We start from the raw sequence: 6922 nt of genomic DNA, 5'->3' as shown, positions 1-6922 counted from the left end.
AGATTTGATGGACTATGGAATAAGGAGTGGCAAGAGCCTCAGCTTGGGGATGCCCAAGGCACCCCAAGGTAATATTAAAGGACAACCAAGATCCTAAGCTTGGGGATGCCCCGGAAGGCATCCCCTCTTTCGTCTTCGTTCATCGGTAACTTTACTTGGAGCTATATTTTTATTCACCACATGATATGTGTTTTGCTTGGAGCGTAATTTTATTTTATTTTGTTTTTCTTGCTGTTTGAATAAAATACCAAGATCTGAAATTATTAAATGTTAGAGAGTCTTCATATAGTTGCATAATTATTCAGGTACTCATTGATCTTCACTTATATCTTTCGGAGTAGTTTGTTGTTGCTCTAGTGCTTCACTTATATATTCTTAGAGCATGGTGGTAGTTTTATTTTATAGAAATAATTGATCTCTCATGCTTCACTCATATTATTTTTAGAGTCTTTAAAACAGCATGGTAGTTTGCTTTGGTTATGAAACTAGTCCTAATATGATGGGCATCCAAGAGGGATATAATAAAAACTTTCATATAGAGTGCATTGAATACTATGAGAAGTTTGATACTTGATGATTGTTTTGAGATATGGAGGTAATAATATCAAAGTCGTGCTAGTTGAGTAGTTGTGAATTTGAGGAATACTTGTGTTGAAGTTTGCAAGTCCTGTAGCATGCACGTATGGTAAACGTTGTGTAACAAATTTGAAACATGAGGTGTTATTTGATTGTATTCCTTATGAGTGGCGGTCGGGGACGAGCGATGGTCTTTTCCTACCAATCTATCCCCCTAGGAGCATGCGCGTAGTGCCGAGGTTTTTGATGACTTGTAGATTTTTGCAATAAGTATGTGAGTTCTTTATGACTAATGTTGAGTCCATGGATTATACGCACTCTCACCCTTCCATCATTGCTAGCCTCTTCGGTACCGTGCATTGCCCTTTCTCACATTGAGAGTTGGTGCAAACTTCGCCGGTGCATCCAAACCCTGTGATATGATACGCTCTTTCACACATAAACCTCCTTATATCTTCCTCAAAACAGCCACCATACCTACCTATTATGGCATTTCCATAGCCATTCTGAGATATATTGCCATGCAACTTTCCACCATTCCGTTTATCATGACACATTCATCACTGTCGTATTGCTTAGCATGATCATGTAGTTGGCATAGTATTTGTGGCAAAGCCACCGTTCATAATTCTTTCATACATGTCACTCTTGGTTCATTGCATATCCCGGTACACCGCCGGAGGCATTCATATAGAGTCATATTTTGTTCTAGCATCGAGTTGTAATCATTGAGTTGTAAATAAATAGAAGTGTGATGATCATCATTTTCTAGAGCATTATCCCAAGTGAGGAAATAAAAAAGAAAAAAAAAGAAAGGCCAAAAAAATAGAGAAAGGCCAAATAAAAAAAAGAAAGGCCAAATAAAAAAATAAAAAAAATAAAAGGGACAATGCTACTATCCTTTTTCCACACTTGTGCTTCAAAGTAGCACCATGATCTTTATGATAGAGAGTCTCTTGTTTTGTCACTTTCATATACTAGTGGGAATTTTTCATTATAGAACATGGCTTGTATATTCCAATAATGGGCCTCCTCAAGTGCCCTAGGTCTTCGTGAGCAAGCAAGTTGGATGCAGACCCACTTAGTTTCTTTTGTTGAGCCTTCATACATTTATATGCATCCGTTGCATGGAAATCCCTACTCCTTGCATTAACATCAATCGATGGGCATCTCCATAGCTCATTGATTAGCCTCGTTGATGTGAGACTTTCTCCTTTTTGTCTTCTCCACATAACCCCCATCATCATATTTTATTCCACCCATAGTGCTATATCCATGGCTCGCGCTCATGTATTGCGTGAAGGTTTATAAAGTTTGAGATTACTAAAGTATGAAACAATTGCTTGGCTTGTCATCGGGGTTGTGCATGATGAGAGCATTCTTGTGTGACAAAAATGGAGCATGACTAAACTATATGATTTTGTAGGGATGAACTTTCTTTGGCCATGTTATTTTGAGAAGACATGATTGCTTAGTTAGTATGCTTGAAGTATTATTATTTTTATGTCAATATGAACTTTTGTCTTGAATCTTATGGATATGAACATTTATGCAAAAATAAAGAAGAATTACTTAGAGAAATATGTTAGGTAGCATTCCACATCAAAAATTTTGTTTTTATCATTTACCTACTCGAGGACGAGCAGGAATTAAGCTTGGGGATGCTGATACGTCTCCAACGTATCTATAATTTTTGATTGTTCCATGCTATTAGATTATCAACCTTGGATGTTTTATATGCATTAATATTCTATTTTATATGAGTTTTGGGACTAATCTATTAACCTAGAGCCCAGTGCCAGTTTCTGTTTTTTCCTTGTTTTAGAGTATCGCAGAAAAGGAAAATCAAACGGAGTCCAATTGACCTGAAACTTCATGGAACTTATTTTTGGAAGGAAAGCAACCTGGGAGACTTGGAGTCCACGTAAGGGAAGCAACGAGGAAGCCACGAGGCAGGGGGCGCGCCCACCCCCCTCGTGGGCCCCTCGTGGCTCCCCTGACGTACTTCTTCCGCCTATATATCTCCATATACCCTAAAATGATCAGGGAGCACAATAGATCGAGAGTTCCGCCGCCAGAAGCCTCCGTAGCCACCGAAAACCAATCTAGACCCGTTCCGGCACCCTGCCGGAGGGGGCAATCCCTCTCCGGTGGCCATCTTCATCATCCCGGTGCTCTCCATGATGAGGAGGGAGTAGTTCTCCTTCGGGGCTGAGGGTATGTACCAGTAGCTATGTGTTTGATCTCTCTCTCTCTCTCTCTCTCTCTCTCTCTCTCTCTCGTGTTCTTGATTTGGCACGATCTTAATATATCGCGAGCTTTGCTATTATAGTTGGATCTTATGTTTCTTCTCCCCCTCTCCTCTCTTGTAATGGATTGAGTTTCCCCTTCGAAGTTATCTTATCGGATTGAGTCTTTATAGATTTGAGAACACATGATGTATGTCTTGCCGTGCGTATCTGTGGTGACAATGGGATATCACGTGATTCACTTGATGTATGTTTTGATGATCAACTTGCGGGTTCCGCCCATGAACCTATGCATAGGGGTTGGCACACATTTTCGTCGTGATTCTCTGGTAGAAACTTTGGGGCACTCTTTGAGGTTCTATGTGTTGGTTGAATAGATGAATCTGAGATTGTGTTATGCATATCGTATAATCATACCCACGGATACTTGAGGTGACATTGGAGTATCTAGGTGACATTAGGGCTTTGGTTGATTTGTGTCTTAAGGTGTTATTCTAGTACGAACTCTAGGGCTGTTTGTGACACTTATAGGAATAGCCCAACGGATTGATTGGAAAGAATAACTTTGAGGTGGTTTCGTACCCTACCATAATCTCTTCGTTTGTTCTCCGCTATTAGTGACTTTGGAGTGACTCTTTGTTGCATGTTGAGGGATAGTTATGTGACCCAATTATGTTATTATTGTTGAGAGGAGTTGCGCTAGTGAAAGTATGAACCCTAGGCCTTGTTTCCTAGCATTGCAATACCGTTTACGCTCACTTTTATCATTAGTTACCTTGCTGTTTTTATATTTTCAGATTACAAAAACCTATATCTACTATCCATATACCACTTGTATCACCATCTCTTCGCCGAACTAGTGCACCTATACAATTTACCATTGTATTGGGTGTGTTGGGGACACAAGAGACTCTTTGTTATTTGGTTGCAGGGTTGCTTGAGAGAGACCATCTTCATCCTACGCCTCCTACGGATTGATAAACCTTAGATCATCCACTTGAGGGAAATTTGTTACTGTCCTACAAACCTCTGCACTTGGAGGCCCAACAACGTCTATAAGAAGAAGGTTGTGTAGTAGACATCAGTTTCTAGTAGTGTTAATTACTCCTTGTAGTTTATGCTAGTTGGTTTATTCGGTGGAAGATTATATGTTCAGATCCTTTATGCACATTAATACCCCTTTGACTATGAACGTTAATATGATTTGTGAGTAGTTACGTTTGTTCCTGAGGACATGGGAGAAGTCTTGCTATAAGTAGTCATGTGAATTTGGTATTCGTTCGATATTTTGATGAGATGTATGTTATCTTTCCTCTAGTGGTGTTATGTGAACATCGACTACATGAAACTTCACCATTGTTTGGGCCTAGGGGAAGGCATTGGGAAGTAATAAGTAGATGATGGGTTGCTAGAGTGACAGAAGCTTAAACCCTAGTTTATGCGTTGCTTCGTAAGGGGCTGATTTGGATCCATATGTTTCATGCTATGGTTAGGTTTACCTTAATTCTTATTTCGTAGTTGCGGATGCTTGCGAAGGGGGTTAATCATAAGTGGGATGCTTTTCCAAGTAAGGGCAGTACCCAAGCACCGGTCCACCCACATATCAAATTATCAAAGTAACAAATGTGAATCATATGAGCATGATGAAAACTAGCTTGACGATAATTCCCATGTGTCCTCGGGAGCACTTTCCTTTATATAAGAATGTGTCCATGCTTGTCCTTTGCTACAAAAAGGATTGGGCCACCTTGCTGCACCTTGTTTACTTTTATTACTTGCTACCCGTTACGAATTACCTTATCACAAAACTATCTGTTACCGATAATTTCAGTGCTTGCAGAGAATACCATACTGAAAACCGCTTGTCATTTCCTTCTGCTCCTCATTGGGTTCGACACTCTTACTTATCAAAAGGACTACAATAGATCCCCTATACTTGTGGATCATTAGTCCAATGAAAATATTTTGTGACAATACTGGTGCAATTGCCTTGGCAAAGGAATCCAGATTTCACAAGAGAAGCAAGCACATCAAGAGACGCTTCAATTCCATCCGCGATCAAGTCAAGGATGGAGACATAGAGATTTGCAAGATACATACGGATCTGAATGTTGCAGAACCGTTGACTAAGCCTCTCTCACGAGCAAAACATGATCAACACCAAGACTCCATGGGTGTTCGAATCATTACAATGTAATCTAGATTATTGACTCTAGTGCAAGTGGGAGACTGAAGGAAATATGCCCTAGAGGCAATAATAAAGTTGTTATTTATATTTCCTTATATCATGATATATGTTTATTATTCATGCTAGAATTATATTAACCGGAAACTTAGCACATGCGTGAATACATAGACAAACAGAGTGTCACTAGTATGCCTCTACTTGACTAGCTCGTTAATCAAAGATGGCTAAGTTTCCTAGCCATAGACATGAGTTGTCATTTGATGAACGGGATCACATCATTAGAGAATTATGTGATTGACATGACCCATCCGTTAGCTTAGCACTATGATCGTTTAGTTTATTGCTATTGCTTTCTTCATGACTTATACATGTTCCTATGACTATGAGATTATGCAACTCCCAAATACCAGAGGAACACTTAGTGTGCTATCAAACGTCACAACGTAACTGGGTGATTATAAAGATGCTCTAGAGGTGTCTCCGATGGTGTTTGTTGAGTTGGCATAGATCGAGATTAGGATTTGTCCCTCCGATTGTCGGATTGGTATCTCTGGGCCCTCTTAGTAATGCACATCACTATAAGCCTTTCAAGCAATATAACTAATGAGTTAGTTACGAGATGATGCATTACGGAATGAGTAAAGAGACTTTTCGGTAACGAGGTTGAACTAGGTATGATGATACCGACGATCGAATCTCAGGCAAGTAACATGCCGATGACAAAGGGAACAACGTATGTTGTTATGCGGTATGACCGACAAAGATCTTCGTAGAATATGTAGGAACCAATATGAGCATACATGTTCCGCTAATTGTTATTGACCGGAGATGAGTCTCGGCCATGTCTACATAGTTCTTGAACCCGTAGGGTCCGCACGCTTAACGTTCGATGACTATATGTATTGTGAGTATGTGATTTGATGTACCGAAGGTTGTCCGGAGTCCCGGATGTGATCATGGACATGACGAGGAGTCTCGAAATGGTCGAGACATAAAGGTTGATTTATTGGAAGGTTATGTTTGGACACCGGAAATGTTTCGGATAGGTTCGGGCATTTTTCGGAGTACCGGGGGGTTACCGGAACCCCCCGAGGGGCTAATGGGCCTTCATGGGCCTTAGTGGAAGAGAGGAGGAGGCGGCCAGGTGGAGGAGCGCCCCCCCCCAAGCCCAATCCAAATTGGGGGGGGGGGGCTTTCCTTCTCTCCCTCTTCCTCTTTCCTTCCCCTCCTAGTTGGACTAGGAAAGGGGGGAACCTACTCCTAGTAGGAGTAGGATCCCCCCCTTGGGGCGCGCCCCATGAGGCCGGCCGGCCCCCTCCTCCCCTCCTTTATATATGGGGGAGGAGGGCACCCCATAGACACACAAGTTGATTTCTTAGCCATGTGAGGTGCCCCCTCCATAGATTTCCACCTCGGTCATATTGTCGTAGTGCTTAGGCGAAGCCCTGCGTCGGTAACTTCATCATCACAGTCACCATGCTGTCGTGCTGACAAAACTCTCCCTCGGCCTCAGCTGGATCTAGAGTTCGAGGGACGTCACCGAGCTAAACGTGTGTAGATCGTGGAGGTGTCGTGCGTTTTGTACTTAATCGGTTGGATCGCGAAGATGTTTGACTACATCAAGCGTGTTACTAAACACTTCCGCTTTCGGTCTACGAGGGTACATGGATACACTCTCTCCGCTCATTACTATGCATCTCCTAGATAGATCTTGCGTGATCATAGGAATTTTTTCGAAATACTACTTTCCCCAACATTTAGATGGTATAAGGGCATCTCAAACATGGACCCTCAAACCGCCTGCATACGTCCAGCACATTTTTGCCATCCAATACGGTCATGTATCCGTCCGCTGGCCGCTCCGGATGTCTTTTTCCCGCACCGGAAGCAAACCAGGGGGCGTTGCGGG

This window comes from Triticum dicoccoides, chromosome 4A (assembly GCF_002162155.2).
Source record: "Triticum dicoccoides isolate Atlit2015 ecotype Zavitan chromosome 4A, WEW_v2.0, whole genome shotgun sequence".
In the NCBI taxonomy this organism is placed as follows: domain Eukaryota; kingdom Viridiplantae; phylum Streptophyta; class Magnoliopsida; order Poales; family Poaceae; genus Triticum; species Triticum dicoccoides.
This window is presented reverse-complemented; position numbering follows the sequence as displayed.